The sequence below is a fragment of the Schistocerca gregaria genome, chromosome X, assembly GCF_023897955.1.
Source record: "Schistocerca gregaria isolate iqSchGreg1 chromosome X, iqSchGreg1.2, whole genome shotgun sequence".
Taxonomy (NCBI): Eukaryota; Metazoa; Arthropoda; class Insecta; order Orthoptera; family Acrididae; genus Schistocerca; species Schistocerca gregaria.
Genome location: NC_064931.1, coordinates 714,298,170 through 714,325,592, shown reverse-complemented (window position 1 = coordinate 714,325,592; position 27,423 = coordinate 714,298,170). Strand labels below are relative to the sequence as shown.

Here is a 27,423-nt window from a genome sequence, read left to right as displayed (position 1 = left end):
CGTGGGGACAGGTGGAGAATGACGAGTAATGCATTCACAGCAGTTAAAGGGTTGATGAAAAAAATAAAATAACATGACAGTGCAGTGTGTAATCTCATTGGAACTTTTTTGCAATATTTGGGAACATATTCAGGCATTCATTAGTGATTTCATATGTGTTTGAGGAGTATATAGTATATTTGACGTATGAAATACAGAGATGTGTGTGTGCATGAGAGAGAGAGAGAGAGAGAGAGAGAGAGAGAGAGAGAGAGAGAGAGAGAGACAGAGAGAGAGAGAGAGAGAGAGAGAGGAGGGGGAGCGAGGAAGATAAAAATGGTTACTAGAGAGATCACAGCATTTGACTTATTAAATATGGAGAAATGTGTGTTTATACATATACACTGATATTCACAAAAAACAGAAACCTTGAACGACTAGAGATAGGATTCTCATTTTCACAAGACATGTACATTAGTATGTTCTGTAAAAATGATTAGTGTTTGAACCATCTATGCCTATGGGTTTAATGTCAAAATCGATATTGTGTTGCACCACCAACTTCCACTAAAATGTGCCTGCAGCTCTCTTTGCCACTGTAAACCGAAGGTAATGGAGCAGTGAGACATGAGCGGACATGCAAGATGCCTCACAGATATATACACGAACCTTACTGTGAAATCAGCGATTTTGAACGAGGGCGCATTGCTGGCATGAGAGAATCTGATGCATCCATCCAGGAAATTGCTGCTTGTGTGGGATGAAGTGTTTCATCAGTGCAACTGATGTGTGCTGAATGGTCCACGGAAGTCCATAGAATACGACGAGATTGCGCAGGTTGCACCACCTAGGCCAACTCCCAAAAAGATCGACACCTCATCCGAATGGAATTGCAGGAGTGATCTGCGTCCTTTTTGCCTCTGGCGCTACAGTGAAACAGTGTAACACATCATACATTATCAGGGTTGACAGTCCATCCCCATTTATTATGGCATGCATTACGTACACAACGTCCACTTCTCAGCCTACCATTGACGAATGTGCAGAAACATGCTGGTTGGTAATGGTGTACAGAACGATGTCACTGGGGCAAGAATGGCATCAGATAGTGTTTTCAGACGAACCTTGTCTATGTTTGTCTAAAAATGATGGCTGTATTTAGGCTCACTGCAGACAATGGGATTGTGATCACAGTGGCAGCATTTGCTCAAGACATACAGCACCAACTCAAGGCTTTTTGGGGTGAGGTGCTATTGGGCACAACCACAGATAACAGTTGGTGCATGTCCTGGAAACTGTGGCCAGTATGACTTATGTGCAGGACATCCTGTGACCCCAGCCATATCCTTTCTGCCCAACACCCATGACGCCATTTTACAGCAAGAAAATGCATGGCCACATGTTGCTGCACAAACACATGCCTTCTTGGTGTCACAGGATGTCAGTCTTTGGCCCCAGTCTGCCACTCATTGGACTTGTCGCCAATCGAAAGTGTGTGGGATACGGTGAAATGTCAGACGGAGTGCTGTGATGCAACGCCAACCACCACAGGAGTCGAGGTACTGTCGGAGGTGAAGCTACATGGATGGTTCATGAGTTGTGCTTGCATAGCTTAGTCAGTAGAGCACCTGCCCATGAAAGGCAAAGGTCCCGAGTTCAATAGTCAGTGTGGCAAACAATCTGGCAGGAAGCTTCACCACAGATGAACTTTGGATCCAGTGACTGCAGCATGGATGGCTATACCACAAGGCACCATTTGCGCCTTATACACATCGATGCCGCCTCTCATGGAACAAGCTGTGAGGCTCATAGTGGACCTTGTGCCTGCCAGGCAACAGGACACATGCTAAACTGAGGCAACAAATGCTAACCATTTCCGCAGAACATACTAATGTATATGTCCTGTGATTATGAATGTCCTATCACTAGTTATTGAAGGTGTTCTGTTTTTTCTGAATATGAGTCTGTAATACATGTCTTTGACCTAGGAGTCATTTGAATATTAATGCCAGAGGTATATGTCTCCATAGCTTTGACTTTGGTTTCAATTCAATATTGAGTCAGAGAAATAATGGCTATATCCTTGTCACAATTTCACACATCATATTGCATACAGTGCTCTGAGTGGTTGAAGATAGGAAAAGGGGGAGGGGGAACATCAGAAACAGTGTAATTTGACACCATTTTTTTACTAAACTCTGATTGTTTGGAGGTAGGGCAGGACATGGGGTATAATGCACAATTGGTTTGTTTCCATCATCTTGGATTTTTGATACTGCACTGTATGACTGATTTGAAAGAAGAGGAGGGGTGATTATAAAGAAAAAGATGTAAAACAATTGCCTCGAAATAGGCTCACCATTGATGGTTACAAGCAGTGCACCCTAGCTTCGAAAATGAAAATAGCTGAGCAGTTCGTCATTCACTAGAAGCAACATGGTTTTTGGCTACTAAACAACTTAAACTATCTTTATCTGCTCAGAAGCTTAGGGGAACGCTGTAAACAGTGTAATTTTGCGCCACTTTTACACTACACTCTGATTAGTTAAATTTTGGATGGGGTGTGAGATATAATGTACATTTGGTTAGTTTCTGTCATCTTGCATTTTTGATATGCATTATATGATTAATAAAAACAGAGGAGACTGTTACAGAGTACACAGTTGGACTGGATGGAAGTAATGTAGCTTAGCACCACTTTTACACTATGCTCTGATTGGATGGAAATAGGGAAGGTAAGGTATTAAACAACACACTTGATCCCTGTTTCCATATAATGAGGAGAGAGAGGTTTTAAACATTCTGTTAAAACAACTCTACTACTTCTGCCAATTTAGATTTTTAATGCCACACTATAACTGGCTGGGCATAAGGAGTACTGCATGGTGTGATTGGTTGGAATTAGGGGACAAAGACATAGTTTTTAATGTTGCACTAATGTAGTTGGGCTATTACCACAATCTTGGATTTTTCATTGGTTGTTTCATTTTTAATACTGTACTATGATTCATTGAGCATAGGTTGAGGGGAGATATTTTTAAATTTTATTTTTATGCACTTGGACTATATCTGCCCTCTTGGACTTATAATACTGCACTATGACTGGCAGGATATAAGGAGGGTGCATTCCCTCCCCACACTGATAAGAATGGTGATCTCACTGATAATGTCACAAGTTCAAGGTCATTGATGACATCATGTCTGACCTTGAACAAAAGGTCAATGATTGAACTCAATGTCATGTAGTGTATCTGTAACGAGTCTAGCTGTGTCAGAATGCCCATTTCTATACTACTTTGATGCTTTATCATTACCATTAAAATGATTTGACTTTATGGTGGATATTAATTTTATTTGTGCAATATGTCATATTGATGTTACATAAGTAATGGTTACTCTGAAATATTCCATGATAGCACCTACTAAACTTGACCATCCCATCTTTTCAGTAACAGTCATGAAATGTATGTTAAAAGTTTCACAACACTACGCATATGTTACCAGTGTATCATTTACCCATAAGGCTATCTGGTCCTCCCCATCTCTGGTTCTTCCAGTCTCTTCTTTCACTGTATCCTATATTGTATTGTTTTTGAATTTTATCCATAGTGGATGCTGTTGAACTCCGAGACTGTTCCTTTAGAGGGCATAGAAAAATTTCCTCTACCAGTCACAACAAAAGGTTATTTATTTGTCACACGACGGGTTTCGGGCTTGCGCCCATCCTCAAGTGTTTATACATTCATGTACATGTTTATATTGCTGGAGATTATTGTATAAATACAAAAAAAAAAAATTCTGATGACTGAACAGATACAAGTGGGACAATTGTTAAGTGGTAAGGCAGCATTTGTCGAAAATGTATCTGTACTTACATAAAGATGAAGCATCATTATTATAGTTACGCTGTGGTGACAGTTTTTCCATCATGAGCATAGTTCAAATGGTTCAAAAGGCTCTGAGCACTATGCGACTTAACTGCTGAGGTCATCAGTCGCCTACAACTTAGAACTAATTAAACTTAACTAACCTAAGGACATCACACACATCCATGCCCGAGGTAGGATTCGAACCTGCAACCATAACGGTCACTCAGTTCTAGACCGTATCGCCTAGAACCGCACGGCCACTCTGGCCGGCAATGAGCATAGTAAACAGCACAAACAGTCTGTGTATGTGCAGTATGCAAGAAGGCATATTTCAAGCACTCTTTATTCAGATTACTATTACATTTGCTGATGTGTGTTTGCCATTTTAAGTTGTCCTGGATCCACAGACAAAACAATCTTGTTTCTGATGCAGTGTACACAGGGTGTATCAAAAAGAGTCATGCGGTTTGGCATGTCAGTATTTCTGAAACTAATAAACATATACAATAATTTTTTTTTCATCATTGGGAAACTCAAAAAGCTTTTTTCATACCTTTTCTTAGGTGTTCGATATACCCCCCTTGAGATGCATGGCATATGTTAATGCATGTTCAAATTGTTCCCAGTTTGCAGCTAACATGTCTTGAGTTACAGTTTCCACAGCTGCTGTTATGTGATGTCTCAGTTCATTCATAGCTGTTGGTAATGGAGGCACATAAACAGCCTTTCATAAGCCCCAACAGGAATTAATCACATACAGTCAGATCTGATGGCCCTGGAGGCCAGTAATGTAAGACTGGATCATTTGGTCCAGTGCAACTGATCCATCGTTTAGTAGTCCTTTGATTTAAAAATGTCCACACTTCCAGATGCCATTTTGGCGGTGCCAAGTCCTGTTGGTAAATGAAGTCATTCGAATGAGTCTCCAACTGTGGGAAAAGAAAGTTCTCAAGCAAACCGAGATATGTGCATCTTGTAACAGTGTTCATGGCAATGAAGAATGGACCATTCACCTTTTCCTGTGAACCTGCACAAAACACATTAAATTTTGGAGAGTCTCTCTCATGTTGTACAATTTCATGTGGTTGTTCTGTACCCCATATTCCCACATTATGACAGTTCACTTTTCTATTTAAATGGAATGTTGCCTCATCACTAAACACTAAGTGTGGAACTCCACACGTTGTTGTTTGTCACCTTCACGAATAGCTTGCAGCAGCTGAATTTTGTATGGTTTCATTTGAAAATTTCGACGCAACACAAGCCAGATGAACATCGGGGGCATGTTGAGCAGTCGAACTGCATGGCAAACTAATTTCTGTGTGCTCCTTGTGAAACTACGGCCAATGCGTTTGATGTCTATGTCAAACACTTGGGGATGGCCTGGCGATTTGCCTTTACACAAACAACCTGTTTGTCGGAATTGTTCATGCTGTCGTCTAATGCTCTATGCTGTAAGAGGATCCACACCAAACCTGGTACGAAAGCTATGCTGAACCGTTATTGCTGACCTGCACTGCTCAAAACGTATAACACAAAACGTTTTCTGTTGTTCTGACACCATTTTTACTAGAACTGAAGTGGGTACACACTGATGATACCTAGTGGAAACCATGTAAAACTCGAGAGTTTGGTCTTTCCAAGAGTACATTGGGCACATGCATATATCAAATAACATAATAGTGACGATTTTTTAAAAATCGGATGGTTCACTTTGATACACCCTGTATTCCAGAACATATATTTTCATACAGAGCACAGATTTTTTCATTCTCAGATAAAAGTTCTGATTATCAGGCTATTTTGTCGAACCAATCACCAAACATACCTACAACCTTCAGTTATGGTATCTTGAAGTACGTGATCATATCTGCTGTTAAAGATGCACTGATGTTCAACTATGACTCATTCATGTAGAGAGGGAACAGAATTGGTCAAAATATTGAAAACTTTTTGCTATATCTCCATAATCACAGTAGTTAGCTCCCATATGTCCTTGATCTTTGTTTATTGCTAATTACTGTTTCCTGTTTGTCAAATATGAGCTGAACCATTCATAGAAATGCCTATGACGCCAGCTGACTCCACTTTGTCTAGTAGAATGTTGTTGTCTATGACATAAAATGTCTTTGAAACATCTATGAAAATCCTAACTGCTTTTGGTTTTTTTGTCTATAGCATCTAGAATGGAGTGTACATACACATACATAGCATTGGTAATATTTGCAGACTTTTCCTCAGTTGCTAATAATACTTGCAAATTGTGTTTTATCGTAAAGATAAGGAAATATCTGTCTTTTGCAACTGAAATTTATTGATGTTAGGCATCTTCAGGTGTATTAATTTTGTGTCCTGTTCATCCAGCCATTTGTTGTTCTAAATGCATTTGGTATAGGTTTCTTTGCACATAACCTACCCTATAGGAAACTGCATATTTCTGAATTGTTCTTGGTCTTGGTCATATCAGAGAGGATATACTTTGCAGTAGCTTCTTTATAATACTTCCTTAGTGGTTGTTGAATATATCTGAAACACCTTGTGGATTAGTGTCTATGCAATTGTGAATCATGGTTGCAGTTCCATATTCACGGAATCAAAATCAGGTGATTTGCTTTCTTGCTTATGAAACTCCACGCTCCCTTTGATTTATTTGTCGAAATTGCCATCTACTTGAAATTTGCCATAAACTTGGCTTGCAATATAGGCTACCTTATGGATTTTGACACATTGCTTAATGTTTCTCCCTTGAAAGCATGTGGGATCATTATTTTTAAGTACTTCGGCAATCTCTGTTTCTGCATAGGAATATTCGAGGGCTGAGAAACAGAATTAATGAACTACTTATTTGCACTGATAAAGTAGTTGTTGTCTCAGAGGAATTAAAATTTCTGATGTTTCCCAAACATTTTGAGCTTACAGCTGTTCGTTTAGATGCAGTATCTTGGATTTGTGCTGTTTTGTTTCTTTCTCAGACGGAATGTTTGTTTCACTTCTTACCTCTCTGAAAACTTGATTTCATTCTGTTCTATCTACCCGAAACGGCGCTTCACTGACATGCATAACCACTGGTATTTTATCACTCATGACAGTGCCTCCCCTCACCTATACATAATCTGCTATGAGCTCAACCGTTTAAGCATTCCTGCTCCTGTAGAACTAAATGCTATGCCAAATATGATACTGATACAATCAGTATGAACCACAACAATGTGTTACCCTACAACCAACACAATCTGTCATTTTAGCTCCAAATTGACTCTCATCGCTAGGGAAGTTTAAATGAGATCAGGACAAACACAAAGCCAACACCAGTATATCTCAGTTCTGACTCTGTCTTTACCAAGCCACACTTAATATTTTACCCAGGGTCTCTGACTGTACTATGGCTTGCCCACACACTACAGGCAAGCGGTCTTCTTTTGTGGATCTTTAAAAGATGGTCCTAAGCCCACTGTCATCTGATCCAGACCAACACTAGGACTTAAAACATTGGTGACCTAGTATTCTAATTCTAAGTCGTCCTGCAACCTAAGACTCTGCTGCTACATATTTCTGTTCGAAATGTATCGTCTAACCTGAGATCATTTTTGTAATTTGGGTCTGTTGTATTCATACTAGTTGCATCTATGTTATCTTACTATCATTTGTAACTTCAATTACATAGAATAATGGGAAAAGCACTTCAGTCTTTCCTTTCATATTTAGAAATTAGGAACTGAGAACTTATTTTTAAGTGTCAACAAATTTGTAGAAAATATATGTGCAAGAATCTGTATTATTACTTGTTACAAAGAACTGTATGTTGCTCTGTGGGGAAGGAACTTGCCCCCCTTCTTGCAGCGGTGTACCGTAGGTCTCTGGAAGAGCGAAGCGTTCCAAACGATTGGAAAAGGGCACAGATCATCCCCGTTTTCAAGAAGGGACGTCGAACACATGTGTAGAACTATAGACCTATATCTCTAACGTCGATCAGTTGTAGAATTTTGGAACACGTATTATGTTCGAGAATAATGTCTTTTCTGGAGACTAGAAATCTACTCTGTAGGAATCAGCATGGGTTTCGAAAAAGACGGTCGTCTGAAACCCAGCTCGCGCTATTCGTCCATGGGACTCAGAGGGCCTTAGACACGGGTTCACAGGTAGATGCCGTGTTTCTTGACTTCCGCAAGGCTTTTGACACAGTTCCCCACAGTCGTTTAATGAACAAAGTAAGAGCATATGGACTATCAGATCAATTGTGTGATTGGATTGAGGAGTTCCTAGATAACAGAACGCAGCATGTCATTCTCAGTGGAGAGAAGTCTTCTGAAGTAAGAGTGATTTCAGGTGTGCCGCAGGGGAGTGTCATAGGACCGTTGCTATTCACAATATACATAAATGACCTGGTGGATGACATCGGAAGTTCACTGAGGCTTTTTGCAGATGATGCTGTGGTGTATCGAGAGGTTGCAACAATGGAAAATTGTACTGAAATGCAGGAGGATCTGCAGCGAATTGACGCATGGTGCATGGAATGGCAACTGAATCTCAATGTAGACAAGTGTAATGTGATGCGAATACATAGAAAGATAGGTCCCTTATCATTTAGCTACAAAATAGCAGGTCAGCAACTGGAAGTAGTTAATTCCATAAATTATCTGGGAGTACGCATTAAGAGTGATTTAAAATGGAATGATCATATAAAGTTGATCGTCGGTAAAGCAGATGCCAGACTGAGATTCATTGGAAGAATCCTAAGGAAATGCAATCCGACAACAAAGGAAGTAGGTTACAGTACGTTTGTTCGCCCAATACTTGAATACTGCTCAGCAGTGTGGGATCTGCACCAGGTAGGGTTGATAGAAGAGATAGAGAAGATCCAACGGAGAGCAGTGCGCTTCGTTACAGGATCATTTAGTAATTGCGAAAGCGTTACGGAGATGATAGATAAACTCCAGTGGAAGACTCTGCAGGAGAGACGCTCAGAAGCTCGGTACGGGCTTTTGTTAAAGTTTCGAGAACATACCTTCACCGAAGAGTCAAGCAGTATATTGCTCCCTCCTACGTATATCTCGCGAAGAGACCATAAGGAGAAAATCAGAGAGATTAGAGCCCACACAGAAACATACCGACAATCCTTCTTTCCACGTACAATACGAGACTGGAATAGAAGGGAGAACCGATAGAGGTACTCAGGGTACCCTCCGCCACACACCGTCAGGTGGCTTGCGGAGTATGGATGTAGATGTCTAGATGTAGAATTCAAAGTACTGGGCTTCTACTTCATGTCAGTTCTTGGCTGTTTGCATGTCGCTGGCCATGTGTTTAACCTCTGGTAATGTTTGTTAATGTTAAAAATGTAGTTGCACTATGGCTTAGAGTCCTCACTAAAATAAATTACCATGGTTTTCATACCAACTTTGTATTTCAAACTTTTTTATGGAAAAGCAGGAAGTGAACTGACAGACTATAGACTTCTAGTTTTATGATATTATTTTATTCATTAGACTTTTGACTGACTGGTTTTCCATTGGTCCAGTTTTATCATACAGCAAAAAATGCACATCTGATATTGGACAGATCAAATAAAAGTTGCAGTAATTCATAGTATTAGCAAATAGTAGACAAAATTTAAGTACCTATTCTTACAAGCTAATTTTTAAGTAACTTTTTTGTTACATATTCAGAAATTGTTTTACAGAACAGTAATAGTGTTTTATTAGATATGCTTTAGTTTAATTTTAAACATTGAATGTGTAGCAATTTTGATTTCCTCTAGTATTTTATTGTGTAGTATTAACCAGAGTTAGTTATGCTCCTCTAATAGGCTGTTCTGCTATATTTTTGGTGTACATTTGATTTTCTTCTGGTGCAATAGTTGTGTACATTTTAGTTCTGTAGTATTTTTCCTGTTTTTCGAGAGGAAGTCTCTACTGAACAAAATAGTTTCGCAAATGAATAAATCTAAACATTCAGAGCACCAAGATCAGTAAAACGATATTTGCAGAACTCCACCTTTTCAAGGCCACAAATTATTCTTAGAGCTCTTTTTTGTATTTTAAAAACTGCCACACGGTGTGCTCAGTATCCCCAGAAAATGATCCCATATCAAAGCAGGGAGTGGAACTGCACATAGTTTGCCCACAGTACTGTGTTTTTTTTTGCTTGTAGTTGACTTTAATATTCTTAGATCATGGCATATAGATGAGAGCGTCTGAGACTAGTTGTTTCTATGTGTGTCCCACTTTAAATTGCGATGAACCTACAAACTAAAAAGTTCGTGACACATTTTCTAGGGGACCATTTTTTTTGTTGTGCTCATCATCATCATAATTTATTGTGCATAACAGTCCATAAAGTCCCATGACAGAAGAAATATTGCAAACCAGAATAACACACTATACGACGATCTATAACACACTCAGTGCTGCAGGAAGGAGCATTGTCCTGATCACAGTAGAAGGTATTTCCGGCAGATGTTGTTCCACTTTCTTCTGTCCATTGTATCTTCCAGGGATGCTGCTGGTTCTAACTTCTGCAACGTCCTCATCACCCTAGCTTTCCACCTAGTTCTTGGATGACCTCTTGCATGTCTTCTAATCAGCTGGGAACTGAACACCCAGTTGAGGATAGATCCTCTATCTCTTAAGACATGTCCCAGCCACTGGAGTCGTCGTCCTCTGATTGTCCTACCAACATCAGCTTTCCCAATCATATCCATCTCCCTGTCATTACCAATTTCACTTTGTACCTTTTCCGGTGCAATGTTGAATAGCACTGGGGACAAAGGATCTGCTTGTCTCAAACTGTGTTGAATAGTGAAATGCTCTGACATTTTGTTTCCAAACGATACTTGGCAGCTTGTATCTGTATAACTTGCTTCAATCACTTGGATGTATTTTCTTGTGATGCCCAACTCCTGCATTATCCTCCACAGTACCGTCCAATTGATGCTGTCATAGGCCTGTTGGAAATCTATAAATATGAGGTGTAAATCTCTATCAGATTCATAGTACTTTTCTATTAGCTGTCGTAGTGTAAAGATGTGATCTATGGTTGAGCATCCTGCCATGAAACCACATTGATATGGTGTTATGATCTCTTGTAGAGCTGGTTTCAGGTGACTAAGTAATAGGGAGGTTGACTTTATAACCTATCTCAAGTAGCGAGATTCCTCGATAACTGTCCACTTTTGTGGCATCTCCTTTTTCAAAAATTGGACATAGAGTTGCTCTCTTGCTCCATAGGAGGTACGAAATTCCCTTCTTCATCTGTTAGAATTAAAGTTTGCTGTTTATAATTGCCTCGAGCAAAACTTTCCAACTTGAAAAAGGAGTGTGGTGTTTTCTTTGAGTCCTCAACTACGAACAATAGTTTCTTACCATATTTTCTTTTCTTCCTTCTAATGAGCCTGCCTGTCAGTCATCTCACTTCTGGATATGTTGCTTGTATATCTTCTGATGGGTGATTAAACTACTCTAATCTCTTCTCCAGCCTATCTTTAACAGCCAATTGGCATTCATCATCAAACCATAGTTTGTTTCTGGATTTAGGTTGTCATCCCAGTTCTTCCTTTGCACTCTTGATAACCATTTCCTTCAATTGTTTCCATATTCTTTCTACATTATCCAGGGCCTCTGTTGTCAAAAGCGAGCTAGTGACTCTATCTTGGTATCGCTGTCTTACTTGCTCATTTGAAAGTTTGTCCTTATCGTGACAAACTATTCCCTCTCTTTTTCTTTCCATTTTGTGGATAGTTTTAGACAGATCTTCAAAACTACTAAAAAGTGGTCTGAATTCATATCAACACCACGGTATGTTCGTAATTGCTCGATGCATCCACAGTGCCATCCATCCACCAATGCATCATCAATCTGCTTTTTCGTCTTACCATTTGGTGATATCCATGTGGCTTTATGTATCTCTTTCCATGGGAAGTAGGTGCTACAAATGATTGGTCTTCTAAGGTCATCAAAATTTATCAACCTAACATCGTTATCATTGGTCACTTCATGTAGGCTATTACCCCCAATTTTGGAACAATATTCATTTTCTTTTCCACTTTGTGCACTGAGATCACCCAGGACTAAACGGATCAAATGCCGCGGTAGTCTGTCGGTAGTGTCCTCCAAATCAACATAAAAGTTGTTCTTTATCTCATCATCTGTGTCCTCCGATAGTGCATGACAGTTAACAAAGCAAAACTTGTATGATGATGCCTTCAGAATCATCACACAAATGTGATCATTTATTGGGATCCAGTTACTAACCACTGAGAACACCTTTTTGTGAACAGCGAATCCCACTCCAGAGGTCCAATCTGGCTGTTGCTCATTGCTGTTGGATAATGTGTAGTGATCTCCAACCTTCATGATTCCTTGGAGGATTCTTGTTTCTTGTATAGCTGCTACGAGGCACTTATAGTTGCCTAGTACTGTGATCAATTGCTTCATTCCTCCTGTCATGACTGACCTAATATTTCAAGTTCCCATTCGCAAACCAAGCATCCCATTAATCATTCCATTGTCATCAACATTTTGATCAGTCTGGTAGAGGCCGTTGCCATGGAAGAGGGGAACTCCTTATCCCAGGAGTCATTCAGTCGCCAGAGCGTCATCAGTTTACAGCACGGTGCATCACATGCTGGTGAGGATGGCATTTGGATGAGAATTTATCACCCCTTATACCCCCTTTTTGTTGTACTACAATAGAAATTTGATTAGATGCAGGCAATAAATGAAAGTTGACACAGACAGTTTTTTTCAATATTTACAGTGAGTTTGTTTTTGGCGAGCAACATAGAAATTATTATCATAGAACTGTCTGCAGTTGACTGCAAGGTTTCGGGGCTGGATCCAATAAGCAATATGCTGGAGTCATTGGCAAGTAGGTTATTTTTTGGGGGGGACTCGAATATTCAAGTTATCCACATAAATCAAGAAGAGTACTGTACCTAAGATTGAGCCCTGCAGTATTCCATATTTTGTCTATATAGACATTATGAATAGCAAATTAGAGAAAATTAAGCTACCTTACTTGCAGAGTTAACTGTCTGATTTAAATGGAATGACAATGTTACAGACTGCAATAAATATTTACTAGAGGAGATTTCAAAAGAATCTATACTCTCATTACTAGTGACCACAATTGTCTTCCTTTACAACAGTCAAACAATCCAGTAGACCTTCAAAATGTTTTATGAATATAGTAAAATATCAGGAAAGACACAGAATATAATTATTATCTATTATTTGTTATGAAATTCTATTTATATAGCACATGCTTCTTAATAACTTTTTGGGAAATTTTTATTACGGTCGATATTTTTAAGTTTAGGGCAAATGCTCAGAGTTACAGAAACTTTTTGCTTCTTCATATCTCTCTACAGTTATATTCTGCTGCAAATGCATCAATTCTTAAAATTATTATTAACAAACAGAAACACCTAGAGAATGACAGGAAACGTAAAAATGGGAAAATTTGAAATACTTCTACCAATGCTTCACAGTTTTCATAAATTGTCAACTGAATTAGACAAATTTGATTTATCGACGGAAAAAAGTAGTTCATTATTCTTGCTTCCACTCCTCAAATAATCTGATGCAATAAGGTTATCTGACAGTGTGCTCTGACGAATTTAGAGCTGACAGGACGAAACTCTACTCAGATGTGCAGAAACCATTTTATTTTTGCAAAATCTGCCCTGAAAAGTGTATTTCTCTGTTATCTGGAAGTGTTGCTGCCACCAGTGTGAATAAACGCCATGGACTGTGTAATCGGACCTGTTAACAGAAGCAATAAGACCCACACCAGAGTGCGATTCTGCACAAAATACACGCACTCATTCTAGCATCAAATTTATTTTTCTGACAGCAGACATCAGATTAAGTCTATTATAGTGGCTCAAAATATATACAAACACTTTTGACGTAATTGATGATGATATTCAGTTTCTTATCTCGATAGTGGTCAATAAATCATTGACAGAAAATAGAAAGATGCAGAAACACATAAAAGTTTCTAATTTTCAGAGAAATTAACAGAAAAAGAGATGTAGACTCCATCAAGGGTCAGTTCTTGGGCCCACTTTCAGTCAATTCTTTTAACTATTTAATTAATGTTTTTCAGTTAGATACTGAACTTGCATCAAGAGGACTGAAGGTTTAAATTTGAGTCTATCTACCGAGATTTAGGATTTCCATACTGTCCGTAAATCATGTATGGCACACAGCTCCTTCAGTTCCTGTTAAAAGAACATGTCAGATTTTCTTCCTCGTAATTCCGTAATCTGCCCTTAACTCTTTGTCGACAAAACTTGAAAAGCTTAATATATCTTTTAGCATCGTTCCCCATCACACGAACAGCACATAGTTATCTTGAAATTGTGGGTACTGACTTCCCAAGTGGAGTCAAGAAAACAGTCTTTGTTCTTATCTATATTTCGCACAATGTTAAAGACTGGAAAGCTGAAGAGTACGTGGCTTCTATGGAGGTATGTTTACAACTGTTCTTCCCACTTTAATGGAAAACAGTTTCTTTAAAATTTAAAGCACTGCTAAAATATAAACGACCCGAGATGTTGAACTAGACGGACCGTTATTCTCGTAAATATGATCATCTCAAAAGAAAATCGCCAATCGAAACCCTGAATCCCAAAAAAATCAAAATAAATTTTTTTAACATAAATATGTGAATTTAACAGCACATTTGCATGTTTCTGCATAGTTATAATCGAAAAATTTCTTGATTTAGTAAAGCAGAATGTGCAAAGAGCTTCACGTGAGAGAAATATCTGCTTGTCTCAGAACATGGAGAAATTATCTCTGATCAAGGCAGTAAAAGTGTATTGGCGCGATAGTTACTAGTTGGAGCTTTCCAGGCGATTGTGAAAATCTAATTTCTGTACTGTAACCTCATCGAAGGTTTTCCGGTCGGATAATTTTTTTTGTTCATTATTGAACATATATTTCACATTGCTTGGAGTGATACCACTTTAAACAAGTGGCAGTGACAAGAGCTTGTCGATGACAAAACATACAAAATATCTTCTGCTACCGGCATAAGATCGTGGACGCTTGTAGCATTCGACAAGTTTACCTATGAACCTGTAGCGCTTCGTGTGATAACAGGAGCAGCGTTTTCAGTGGAAGTGTATTTGAGGAAATAAAAAAAAGCTTAACTTGCACATTTTATAGAACGAACACGGGGCTTATCCGTATGTGCCCGTAGAGCATACAAAGAGAGCTGCCAAAGTTTTTTGTTTGCATAGTACGAAATCGTACATGTGAAGTAATAGTGAAAAGGAACTCTGAAAACGGTTATTCGTACTTCGACGACGGTTACGAATAGCGGATAAGCCAGTCGCACCTTTTTTTCTGTCACTTTGTGTGTATATATACACGCACAAAAGAGTACGTAAGAAACGTTCTGCAGACAAAGTACTCGGTGTTCACTAGTTCGAAAGGTGCTGCATTTATCGTAAATATTTGAACGTTTTAATATTAAAAGGAGAAACCAAAGAGTTAAACATTTACGACAATGTTTGTCTGGAACGCGCCTGGTGTTGTGCATCAGTGAACGGCTCCTAAATCGCCGCCGGCGAAATGGGAAACTGTAGAAGAATGTAATTACAAAGACCGAAATGAAGCTGACGTGAGGTGGTGTCGTGCGTTTTCCAAGTGATAGTAAGTATAGTATTTGAAGTTTATCATGATCATAATTTACACCGTTCGTGCATGTGACCTTATGTTTATTTAAATCAAAAATCTTTCTGCATGCGTAAAACGTAGAGAATTTGTTCCCTATTGTTCGGCGTTAATAGCGCGACGAAAGGTAGTGTTAATTACGAACATAGTAATCAATAGTACCTTAATAGGCTGTAAATGTTGTAGGGTTACGCACTAGGCGAAAAAGTGAATCGGTCCCACACGGGTTATGCCACACCGGCTTGAGTTTGCTGTTGGGATTACTAACCTATTGAGAACAGGGGTTATGGAGTATTTCTTCCAGGTTTTGCAATACAAATTCAGGTGCTTCGTACATTGTGGCAAGTGCAGTAGGCTCTAATCATCGCCTGTCCAATCTTAGATTCTTCTTTAAATTTGAGTATTCAGCGCATTTTTTTAATTGGCTTGCCAAGAGTGATTTAAAAAACTGTATGACTTACATGTGTAAGTGGAATGTCATCTGCAGTTTCTGGATGCTAAGTGTTGGATATGTTTGACAGTGAGGGCGAATATGCTGGCCATCGTCTTTGTACTGTAATATTTTATAGACCAGCTGAAAGAAATTATGTTAAAGCCCATTGTATTCGTTGTAAGTCGGTACACATGAATTACTGAAAAGTCTGAACCGCCCCCCCCCCCCGTTTATATGGACCATTGTTCTCGATTTAAATAACATACATAAATTATAGAAGTAGTTTAAAGATGGATACACTTGAAAACATTACAAAAAAATAGCTGAACCTATGCGAGTGATTTACGTTGCCTGTTGCTTTTTATCAGCTGTATTTAAAAACAAAAGCCTTTGAAGTATTTAGTTTTTATATATTCCTGCATCTAGAGTGCATATGATGTCTTCAGTTATCTTGGTGCTGATTTTATGTTAAGCATGAGGTGTTTGTTTTGTGAACCATAAAATTCCTCAGGATGTCAACATTGACTCTGTGTACCGTTCCCCCCAGTTAGTCCGTACTATTGTAATGTGATTGTGCTTCAAAACCATTGGTTTATGTGAATGTCATTTTTGTCAGGTAGGCATAAAATTTTGTGCCTGGTCGGCTGTGTGTAGCTCTATTCAGATTGTTTCAAGTTTTATTTGCCAATACATGTATAACGAATATAACGTCTCAGTTTTATTGAAGGAAAAATTTTTATATTGCTTAGAAATGACATGTTTTAGAAATGAACAGTATGATGTGGAACATGTCATTTGTATAACACTTGGACACTTACAGCAATCAGTATTTATGGCTACATGCTGGCAGTTGGCAAATGTGAGAGTTGACTTGCTTTGTGTACCCGTCCAGTGACAATGTATTGCAGACAACCGTGAATAGAAAAAGAACTGCAGTTAAAGCTGTCTGCACTCTGTCATTTTGTTTTCATTTTCATTGTAGCAAAGAATTTTACTGATGAATAGCTCACTCCATTCTGAGATATATTCACTAAAAAGTAATGTGGACAATTATTTTATTCCTCTGTTTTATTTTTGAATAACACTGCTTGTTGCAAGTCAGAAGGGATTTCTGGGAAAAAGTTAATTAGAAAATAAATGTACTGTAAGGCTGTTGTTGGTATTCAAAACTGTAAATATTTTGAAGAAATGTGATTGTCAATGTAGAGGTGGGCATTGATTTTGGAATTGTTGAAAAGATTCTTTGTTCCAGTTCAATAGAAATTAAAACTTTCATGTGCTGTTTTCAGCCATTGATCCACGCCAGAATTCTGTACTCAATAAATGTTCGCATACATAGATTTAATTGCCTAATGTACATTTTTGCTACCATATTGGAGCACAAGAATCTGTCTTAATCCAGTCAATGATACTTGTAATATGGAATCCAAGACAAGATCAGGAAACTTACGTAAAGGAGAGGCAGCAGAATTGAAAAGTTCGCAGGTTAAAAGAAATAGTTTGCCACATTTTGATAGCCACTTTCATCTCACCTGAGTGATGTTGCTTGGAAATGTTAGCCATTAAAACAGCAATTGATTAGCCTTGTGTAAATATAAAAGGTCTGATGTAAGTTGAAATCTGGTTAATGAAATAAATGAATACTGAAGAACTTCAACAGTCTGTGCTGTTTCATTTATAACCTGAATGTAATTGTTTCAGAAGTTGCATTATTTTTAAGTGTTCGGCTATATTTATACCCAAACATTTTCTCCTAAAACTTTATGAAACATAAGGACTGCATGTGATTTGTGTCAGTGGCAATGCTCTTCTTGGCGAAAGTATCCAGGCCCACGCCTTATAGCCCACCTTGTTGTTTCAGCCTGCCCTGCCCCCCCCCCCCCCCCCCCCGCCACCTCTCCCTCCTCCTCCCCCCCCCCCCCCCCCCTCTCCCTGTTTCCCCATTTGCATACATTGGTAGTGAGATTGATTTCTACATATATATTCTGGAAGCAACTTAGAAGTGTGTAACAAATGGAACTTACCATTATACCATATACGGAGTATGGGAGACTGACTGCTTAATACTTCTGTTCTTACAGTGGTCAGTCTTATTTTCAAGATCCCTACAAGAGACTTAGAGAAAGCTTTTGACAATGTTGACTGGAATACTCTCTTTCAAATTCTGAAGGTGGCAGCGGTAAAATACAGGGAGCGAAACGCTATTTACAATTTGTACAGAAACCAGATGGCAGTTATGAGTCAAGGGACATGAAAGGGAAGCGTGGTTGGGAAGGGAGTGAGACAGGGTTGTAGAGTCTCCCCGATGTTATTCAATCTGTATATTGAGCAAGCAGTGAAGGAAACAAAAGAAAAATTCAGAGTAGGTATTAAAATCCATTGAGAAGAAATAAAAACTTTGAGTGATTCTTGAGTTTCTCCCGGCGTATTTGATAATCAAAATATCCACGGGTGTACTGCCGGTCTATAATGCCCGTTGGACACTATAGACCGGCAGTACACGAGTGGATATTTTGAAAAACTTTGAGGTTCGCCGATGACATTGTAATTCTGTCAGAGACAGCAAAGGACCTGGAGGAGCAGCTTAATGGTATGGATAGTGTCTTGAAAGGAGGATATAAGATGAACATCAACAAAAGCAAAACAAGGATTATGGAATGTAGCCAAATTAAGTCAGGTCACGCTGAGGGAATTAGATTTGGAAATGAGACACTTAAAGTTGTAAAGGAGTTTTGCTATTTGGGGAGCAAAATAACTGATGATGGTCGAAGTAGAGAGGATATAAAATGTATACTGGCAATGGCAAGGAAAGCGTTTCTGAAGAAAAGAAATTTAACATAGAGTATAGATTTGAGTGTCAGGAAGTCGTTTCTGAAAGTATTGTATGGATGTGAAACATGGACGATTAATAGTTTAGAGAAGAAGAGAATAGCTTTCGAAATGTGGTGCTACAGAAGAATGCTGAAGATTAACTGGGTGGATCACATAACTAACGAGGAGGTATTGGAGAGGTTTGGGGAGAGGAGAAGTTTGTGGCACAACTTGACGAGAAGGATGTAGGTTGCAGTAAGTACAGTTTGCACAGGATAGAGTAGCATAGAGAGCTGCATCAAACCAGTCTCAGGACTGAAGACCACAACAACAAGAGAGACATGCAATAGTTTATAGTATATTCCTAGGTTCCTCAATTAATACAGGTTTTTTGTGAGTTTGTAGGAAATATTTTACTGGATAGCTGGCATCCTATCTTCAAGCATTTGTCATTTGATGTTTTCATCATCTCGATGAGCTGGCCCTTGGCTGAAACAAACTTGTGATTATTGGTACCGCTCTTTCTCTGCATATGTTAAATATCTTCTGTAAGTATTTGTTATGGACCCCGTACATGGTTTGCACAATTGTTTTCTAAGCGATCGCCCTTATAGACCTAGACTGATAGCATTTCCCCAGTATCCTACCAATAAGCCTAAGACCGCTACCTGTTTTTCCTATAATCAAGTCTGTGTTGTCATTCCTTTGGTGGTAGCACTAAAAATCATCACTCAGGTTTTACATACCCTTTCTCCCCAAGGCACTAGTATGTAGACACATCAGAGAGACTTTTAGAGGAAGTGAGGGGAAGCACTGCTGAATAGAACCAATGAGACTTACCTGGATAGCTGTGCCAGTAAGAGCATTGCCTGCAAATGAGACATTTGGTTTAGCAGTTAAGTTGCAAAGTCAAATATTCTTTTTGTTATTTTCAACTGTATGCTGTTTGCCATGTATAGGGCTGATACATTGACTAGTACCACTCAATTATTTCAGTATGAAACAGGATGAACTTTCTCTGTGATATTATAGAACTGCGGGATCTAAGGATAAAGTACTTTGTGCAGTATATAGGGCCTATGTGCGAATAGAACTTTCATGCTGCTTATTAAAATTTGGTTTCCCAGTGACTGGTATTAATTCTTATATCATAAAATTGGTAAGGAATTACATTTAATCATCACATTATTTTTAATGAATGGTGTAAGTTGATTTGGTGACAAAATTGTTCTGGGTTTCATAAGTGCATGTCTTCCACTAAATTACGGTTTAAACTGTTGGTAATGATGATGATTTGTTGGTTAAATTCACAATATTGTGTATGTGATAACTTTAGTGTAGAGCCAACACACGTAGCACATCGGAGGAAGGAACTATTTGTTATTTGCTCGTGGACATTTCCATTTCCCCCCTGTTTGTATTATAGGCAATACAGACACTATGCAATATTTAAGTTCCTTTATCAAGCTATGTTCCAATATTGTAGTAGCCTAGTGAAAAGCATTGCAATCTGTGAAGCACCAAAATAGATGTGATGATAATACAAACATTAGTCATCACTCTTTTGGTAAATTGTAGCTACTTTGGTAGCTCCTCCTCACACACTCCTTCCATTATTCCCAGTTCCCACCAAGCTGAAAAACACTCAGAAACATTGAATAAATATGGCATGGAACAAAGGCATCATAGACAAGATTCATAGTGAAATACTAAAATATACAGATAAATATTATTGTGGTAGGCAGTTCTTTCTTTAGTGTAGTGCTAGGTGCCATTGTAATTAGTGAAATCTAGTTCTACATAATTTCTTTGTTTGGGGGCTGTTATTTCATTCAAGGGTGAAATATATGAATGATAAGACTACTTTCTTGACTCGTGTTTCATTGGTCTGTGAGTGATAGCAGTATTCCATCTTTATTATTATTATTATTATTATTCATTCATTCATTCATTCATTCATTCATTCATTCATTCATTCTGTGTCCATTCAGTAGGTACACGAAGGAACTACTTGGTCTAAGATAAAAGTGTGTATAGTAGTTTTCTGCTACCTTCTTGGTACACGTTTCAATGTTTTGTTTCCCACTTGCTTGTCATCATTCAGTTGTTTGCACAATATATTAACCACCAACATTGATAAATTGGATGATTGTTAATATGGTGACACACAACATTGATCTGTCGGTGATCAATATATGAAGCGAATCGTCATGATTTAAATGAAAGTACAATGATCTAGGACTATATTTATAAATCCAAATAAATTCTTAAGCAAAAAATGTTCAGTTAAAGACAGTTTCCTTTCAAATAGGTTAGGATCCAAAATTCTTAGTAAAATGATCATTGATACATGTAAAATTCTGAAAAATGGGGGAAATTGAGTAATAATGGGGATTAGAAACAGTGTTTGTTAACAAAAATGGCAAGACCGAAACAGTGCTCAAGAAAGATTATGCTGTAAACCATAAATACGAAAGAGGTTCCCTACTTAATGCAGGTGAATATAAATGGCCTGAGTACTGACTTTCCAAACAAAAGTCATGAAGTTGATGAATTAAAAATTGTTTTTAAAGTGTAAATATCAAAGTTATTTGCCCCCAATGAACACTGGCGAATGTTTGACAAGATTAAAATTCTTAATGAAATCGAAAATTTTGTAGTTGCCAATATCTTTTGTAGACATGAGAAATCACCTTGCATACTTCCTCCTTCTGATATAAAATATCAAATAAGAAATGACTTATATTATTTAAATGAAGAGTGTATATTTAAAAGCTGCTGTGTAGAGTTAAGGGATGTAAATGTCATAATAGTTTCTATTTACAGAATACCAGAAGCAGCTACAATTTAAGATTTTTTGGTCAAATTTAAATGCCTGCTTTGAAATCTCTAAGAAAAAAGGGGAAAAAAAAGATTATCCGATAGTGACTTCAGTATTAATATCAGTTGGCAGCAGTAGTCAAAATTCAGTGACTTAATAAAAAAACTTTGGCTTCAAAGTAAACTTCATGCTAGCCACTAGAGTAAATGCACAGTCAGTAACTTGTATAGATAATATTTTAACAAATTATGTGTTTGAATATCTTCATAAATTTTGTCTAGCTTTAGGAATCTGCGCACCCCGGATTATTCACTGAACTACCAAAAATTAATAAATTCTTCATAAATGTGGCAAAGTCAGATGTTGACGTAGCAGAATATCCAGTAAAGTACACCCATTTGGACTCCAGAAAGCTGAGTATATCACAGATTTTAAGATTCGCAATAAAGGACGTGAAAAAGTAATATCATTAAAAAACAAAAGCTCCAGTGGGTGGGATTGGATAACTACTAAATTGGTTAAACAGTATATGACATATTAGCACCTCCACTAACTAAAATGATCAGCCATCACTGCAAATCCATCAGTTAATTATGCATAGTTGAAAACAACTTAGCACTGTGCTGCTGCTTCAGTTTTCTTGTTGCAATATCCATTGCTTTAGGTGAACTGAATGAGTAAAAGTTCCTTTAGAGAGAACAGGCAGTAGCAGCTGACTGCAAAATGATTCTACAACTGCCAATGTACGTTTTGCATAAGGAACGTGAAGATAAGAGGAGAGAAATTCAGGCTCATACAGAGATGTATTGATAGTTAATTTTCCTTTGCTCCATTTGCGAATGGAATGGGAAAAGGAATGGGTAGCAGAGGGACAAAGTACTGTCATGCATTATATGGTGGCTTGCGGAGGATTATGTTGAGGTAGAACCTCTTGCATTTAGACTTAACTGTTCCCACAATCAAGAAGAAGAAGAAGAAACGTCTCTCTCCTACTTCAAAGGGCATCAGTCCATTGAGTGACACTAGTCCCACCTATAGTTCTTTGATTAATAAGAGGAGCAAATTTTTATTAGTCTGTATTGGGTGTAAACTGTGCCTTGTGCACATAAGAAAGAGAAGAGTTCGCAGTGCACACTGGGACACTGTACCACGTGATACACCAGCCAGTAGATTCATTCTATGACATCTGTCTGTAGCATGTACTACATGTAGAACATTAATATTGATTTTCATCTTAGTGTAGGAATGAGGAGGCTAATTGTCCATTACAGTGGGCACAAAGCAAACACAGGGAGTGTTGCATTAACAAGTGACAGATATATTTTTCTGACTATAAATTGGTATGGAGAGAGACAGAAGCAGAAACACTGGCCACAGTTTGGTGTTTTGTATTTCCAACTGCCACAAAAGAGAGCCTTTCTAGACTGTCACATGCGACCAGCAGCAGTGTGCACCAGCATATATTTGCTGTCTCTACACAAAACAAACAGCACGTGCCTTGTTGCCCATGGCAGTTGACTCCGGTGGTGTTGGTTTATTGCTGTACACCCTTGACACTGTAATACATGAAAAGCCCAGTGCCTGCATGACCTTCGTTACTTGCATTTTTCGTGGCTCACTGTTGTAACATCTCTCTATGATATAGAACAAGTCGGTTTTATATTTTGGAAATTGATTTTTTTTTAAAGTCTGTTACATCAAGATCCATTTCTTGTTGCAGTGGTTACTGGTTTTGGGCTGACTCAAACCACACACCTCAAATTACAAAATACACATTGCACAATAATGTTCATGTGCATGTCCATATTATGGGTAGTTATGTGCTTATAGACATACCTTGCTATTAACTGTAATTAGTTATACAATGTGATACCAAAGGGCATGAATAGCTTTTGTACAAAGTCAGACTGTGGTCAAGAAGTACACTCACTGATATTAATCTGTGTCTACTGTGCATGTGACTGTATGTAACCAAATATTGTAGCCAATGGGCCACTTTGATAAGTGCTGCGTCCATACATTTCTGCATGTGCATATGGCCACCTATTAGTTTTCTATGGTGCTGCTGCATCCATTGTCATTTATTGATAACATTTTGAAAAAGTAGGAGGTATCAATTTTACATTACAGGAAATGTTAACAATTATGTTTTAGAAAATAAAGGAGTAGCCAACATAATTTATGGTTATTCCCTTTCAGAGTGAAAGGCGTTTGTAATGTTGCTAGCTTGTGTAGGTTGCGTGCATGCACAATTGTGTGATACACTTACGCGAATGTGTACGACCAGTTGTCTGCACACGTGGTGATGGCACATCTTATTTGTAAGAGGCTCTTCTGTGGTGTGGTTGTATATAATGGTGTATTACTGAAACTTTCTATATAAATTCCTTTACATACCATTTTACACATGTATGATTAATGTAGAAATAAAGTTTTGCCTTTGAATACGGCCGTTGCGCCATAGGTGATGATTGTCAGATGATGATCAGTATGGTGCTTCGTAATGTTTATTTTATTGTGTAACTGCGTTTTTCACTGAAGGTTACACTAATAATGTAAGGTGAAAGAGATGTAACTGTTTTATGGTTTTTACCTTATTTTATTTCTAGCATTGACTCCCCATTAATGTAGGAGTACAAAATAAATGCCCAGTCTTTGGAAGCGGTAACATCCGTCAAGTATCTGGGTTTGACTATTCGAAATGACACAAGTAATGGGTAAGGCAAACTCTAGATAGCTGCTTATTGGTAGAATCCTGGAGCGATGCAGTCCTTAAATAAAGGAAATAGCTTACAATATGTTAGTTTATCCAGTCTTAGCTTATTGTTAGTCTTTATGGAACCCGTCCGTACCAGTTGGGTCTGATTTGAGAGATAGAGAAGGTCCAATGAAGAGTGGCAAGATTTGTGACTAGTATGTTTAGCCACCACAAGAGTGTTACAAATATTGTACGAAGTTTGAAGTGGGACATACTAAACGGAAGAGGCTGCTCACTAAATTTCAAAATCTGATCATTCACTGAGAATGTAGAGCATATATTATTACCACAAACTTTCAAATCGTGCAATGATCACCATTCCAAGATAAGGGAAGTTAGAGCTCGCACAGAGGGATTCAGACAGTCGTTATTCCCTCGCACAATCTGCGAGTGGAACAGAGGGGGTTGGGGGCAGGGGTGGGGGGATATTACTTTGCGCAAATTGTGCCCTCCGCCACATACCGCTTCTTGGCTAGCGGAGTATATATGTAGATGTAGACTCCCAATGGAAACCAGTAATTCTTAGTGATATATCTTGCAATAAAAATGGTGTGTTGTGTACAGGAGGGCACGCTGTGTCATTACCTCCTCGCTTTGTGAGTTTAATTTGGATGCTGTGTTATTTTGTAAAACAAAATTGTTTACATTTCCTGCAATATAAAATAGATACCCTTCTAATTTTTAAGAGTGTTATCAATAAATGACAGTCGGTGCCGCAGCACCATAGAAAACTAAAAAAGGTGGTCATGCGCATACGTATGAGGGCGACACCTATCAAGGTGGCCTGTTACTACTGACAGTAATACCTGTCAGTTTGGTTTGTCAGTGAGGTACGACAGTACACACACAGGCTAAAATCGATGTGAGTACACTTTGACTTTTTGCGCAGTAGCTATTGGTGCCTTTTGGTACTATATGACTACTTGCGGTTAATAAGAAGTAATTTTTAAAACCATATAGGTACCTGTAATATGGACAAGCATAAAATTTGTAAACCTTATTGTAAGACATTTACTTTCTAATTTTAGATGTGTGTTTTGCGAATGGGCATTTCAGCCCGAAACAGGTTATCACTGCAGCAAAAATTGTATATTGATGGAAGTGAGATCGATGAAATAAGAAAAAGTATCCAATTTTCTCAGTCCTGAACAGATGCAGACCTACCATCCTGTGGCAGCATGTAGCATGTCTTGAATCAGCATGTTTTATAATTACTGTAATTATTTTCAGTGGAAAAGGTGGCATCTTGCTGGACCCCCTCCCGCACGCCCCCCCCCCCCCCCCCCCCAAAAAAAACTTAACTCTCTCTCTCTCTCTCTCTCTCTCTCTCTCTCTCTCTCTGTGTGTGTGTGTGTGTGTGTGTGTGTGTGTGTGTGTGTGTGTGTGTGTGTGTGTGTGTGTGTGTGTGTGTGTGTGTGTGTCGTTGCTAAAATAATTTTATGGCTGAATATCTCCAATCTTTCTGTGCCACACGAAGGTTGAGCAGTGGATAGTGTAAATTGTTTGTCCTTCTATTACTATATTTACAATGTTAGTGACTGATTGTCGTTAACAATTTTCATGTGTATTCTGAAGCAGTTGTCAGTATGCTAAATTTTTTAAAATGCGCACTGTCTGCAAGAGGTTTTAGAGTGAACACAACAAACTATCCTTAGTACATGCTTCCGTGGACCAATTTTTTCTGGTATGCTGTGTTATCCCAGAATATGATACCATAAGACATTCGTGAATGAACATAGGAAAAGTAAACTTTTTTATATTTTCATCTCAAAAATCTGATACCCATAATTTAAAAGTTTTAGGTTCTTATAAATACAAACACTTGAGAATTTCGAATTTTCTGTTTCATTCATTGACTTACACTCATGTATTAGTTCTAATAGCTTTTTCAGGTGTTGTAGTGTGTTAAATTGCATATAGTACCTATTGTGTTTTATCTAAATTCGGTGAGCCCATTTGCTGAGTACCAGTTATTAATATCAGGAAAGTATTATGTGCAGATCCAGGTGTTTAACTTACTCCATTATAATAATACTTGTCTTGTCAGCAAAAGAGGACTATTTCTACTTCTTGGATATATGATGGAAGATAATTTATATAAAACAAGAACAGTAGCAAACCAAATATTTCTCCTTGTGGTATATATATCTGATGATTATCCCCCAAGCTGATGATGTTTCACGATATACACTCCCCGAGTTTTTTAATGTAAACCTTTGTGCCTTTAGAGCTATATAGAGAGAAAATCAGTTACCAGCAAGGTCTCCGACACCATAATACTTGAACTTCTTTAGGAGAATATTGTTAACTAGACAATCAAAGGTTTTTGACAAGTCACATAAGATACTGGTTGCCAATATTTTGTCATTAAAATTTTGTGTAACCTTATTTGTGAATTGAAAAATAATGATCTGTGTACAGATCCTTTTGAAATCCAAGTAGACTGCCTAAGAATCTTATTTTGAGAGAGGTGTGTTACGGTTTCTGTATAAATAAGTTTTTCCAGTATGTTGTTTTTTTTATTTTTTTGGGGTGGAGGAGGGGGTAAGTAGTGAGATTGTCAGTAATTATTAGTGGGGTATCTTTCTTATAAGGGAGTCTGACAATAACTTATTTGTTTGTCTGGGATATTTATTTAGTGATAGTTATGTTGCATATATTGCTGAAAACATTGCATATATGTGAACAGGATTTTAGTATTCTACTTTAGATCTATCAACTCTCTTGCAGTTTTTGGTATTGAGGAAGTTAGATTCTAAATTTCTTCAGCAGGGCATGGAGTTGTTGTAATTTGCCTGTGTTTGAGGCAATGCTGCTCACATATATACTATTTTGCCACATCCTTTGAACTGAACTGTCCATGCCAATCTTCAGAGCTACTTGAAGGAAGTGATTATTAAACATGTGGCTACTTATCATTTATTGCTTGGCCATTTTCCTTACTACCTTGTTGCTCTTTTAACTGTTGCCCATAGAGATTTAATTTCATTGTATGAAGATCTGATTTCAATGAAATCTGTCATACTTCTCTGTTCACCCAACCATTCCAAACAATTCCATTTTCTGCC

The 27,423-nt window shown here is 38.1% G+C and overlaps 1 protein-coding gene across 13 annotated transcripts in view; it reads left to right on the top strand.

Annotated features, from left to right (window-relative positions):
* The first annotated feature begins 14,621 nt into the window (after positions 1–14,621).
* The window catches only part of LOC126297741 (uncharacterized), a 387,999-nt gene continuing 375,197 nt past the window's right edge, over positions 14,622–27,423 (top strand). For 9 of the 13 annotated variants that reach the window (XM_049988899.1, XM_049988903.1, XM_049988896.1 and 6 more), the window contains exon 1: positions 14,655–15,511. The gene's annotated coding sequence lies outside the window, so the exon portion shown is untranslated. Of the gene's footprint in view, positions 15,512–27,423 lie in introns of all 13 variants that reach the window. The other 4 variants (XM_049988898.1, XM_049988892.1, XM_049988891.1 and 1 more) reach the window with 3 other exon arrangements.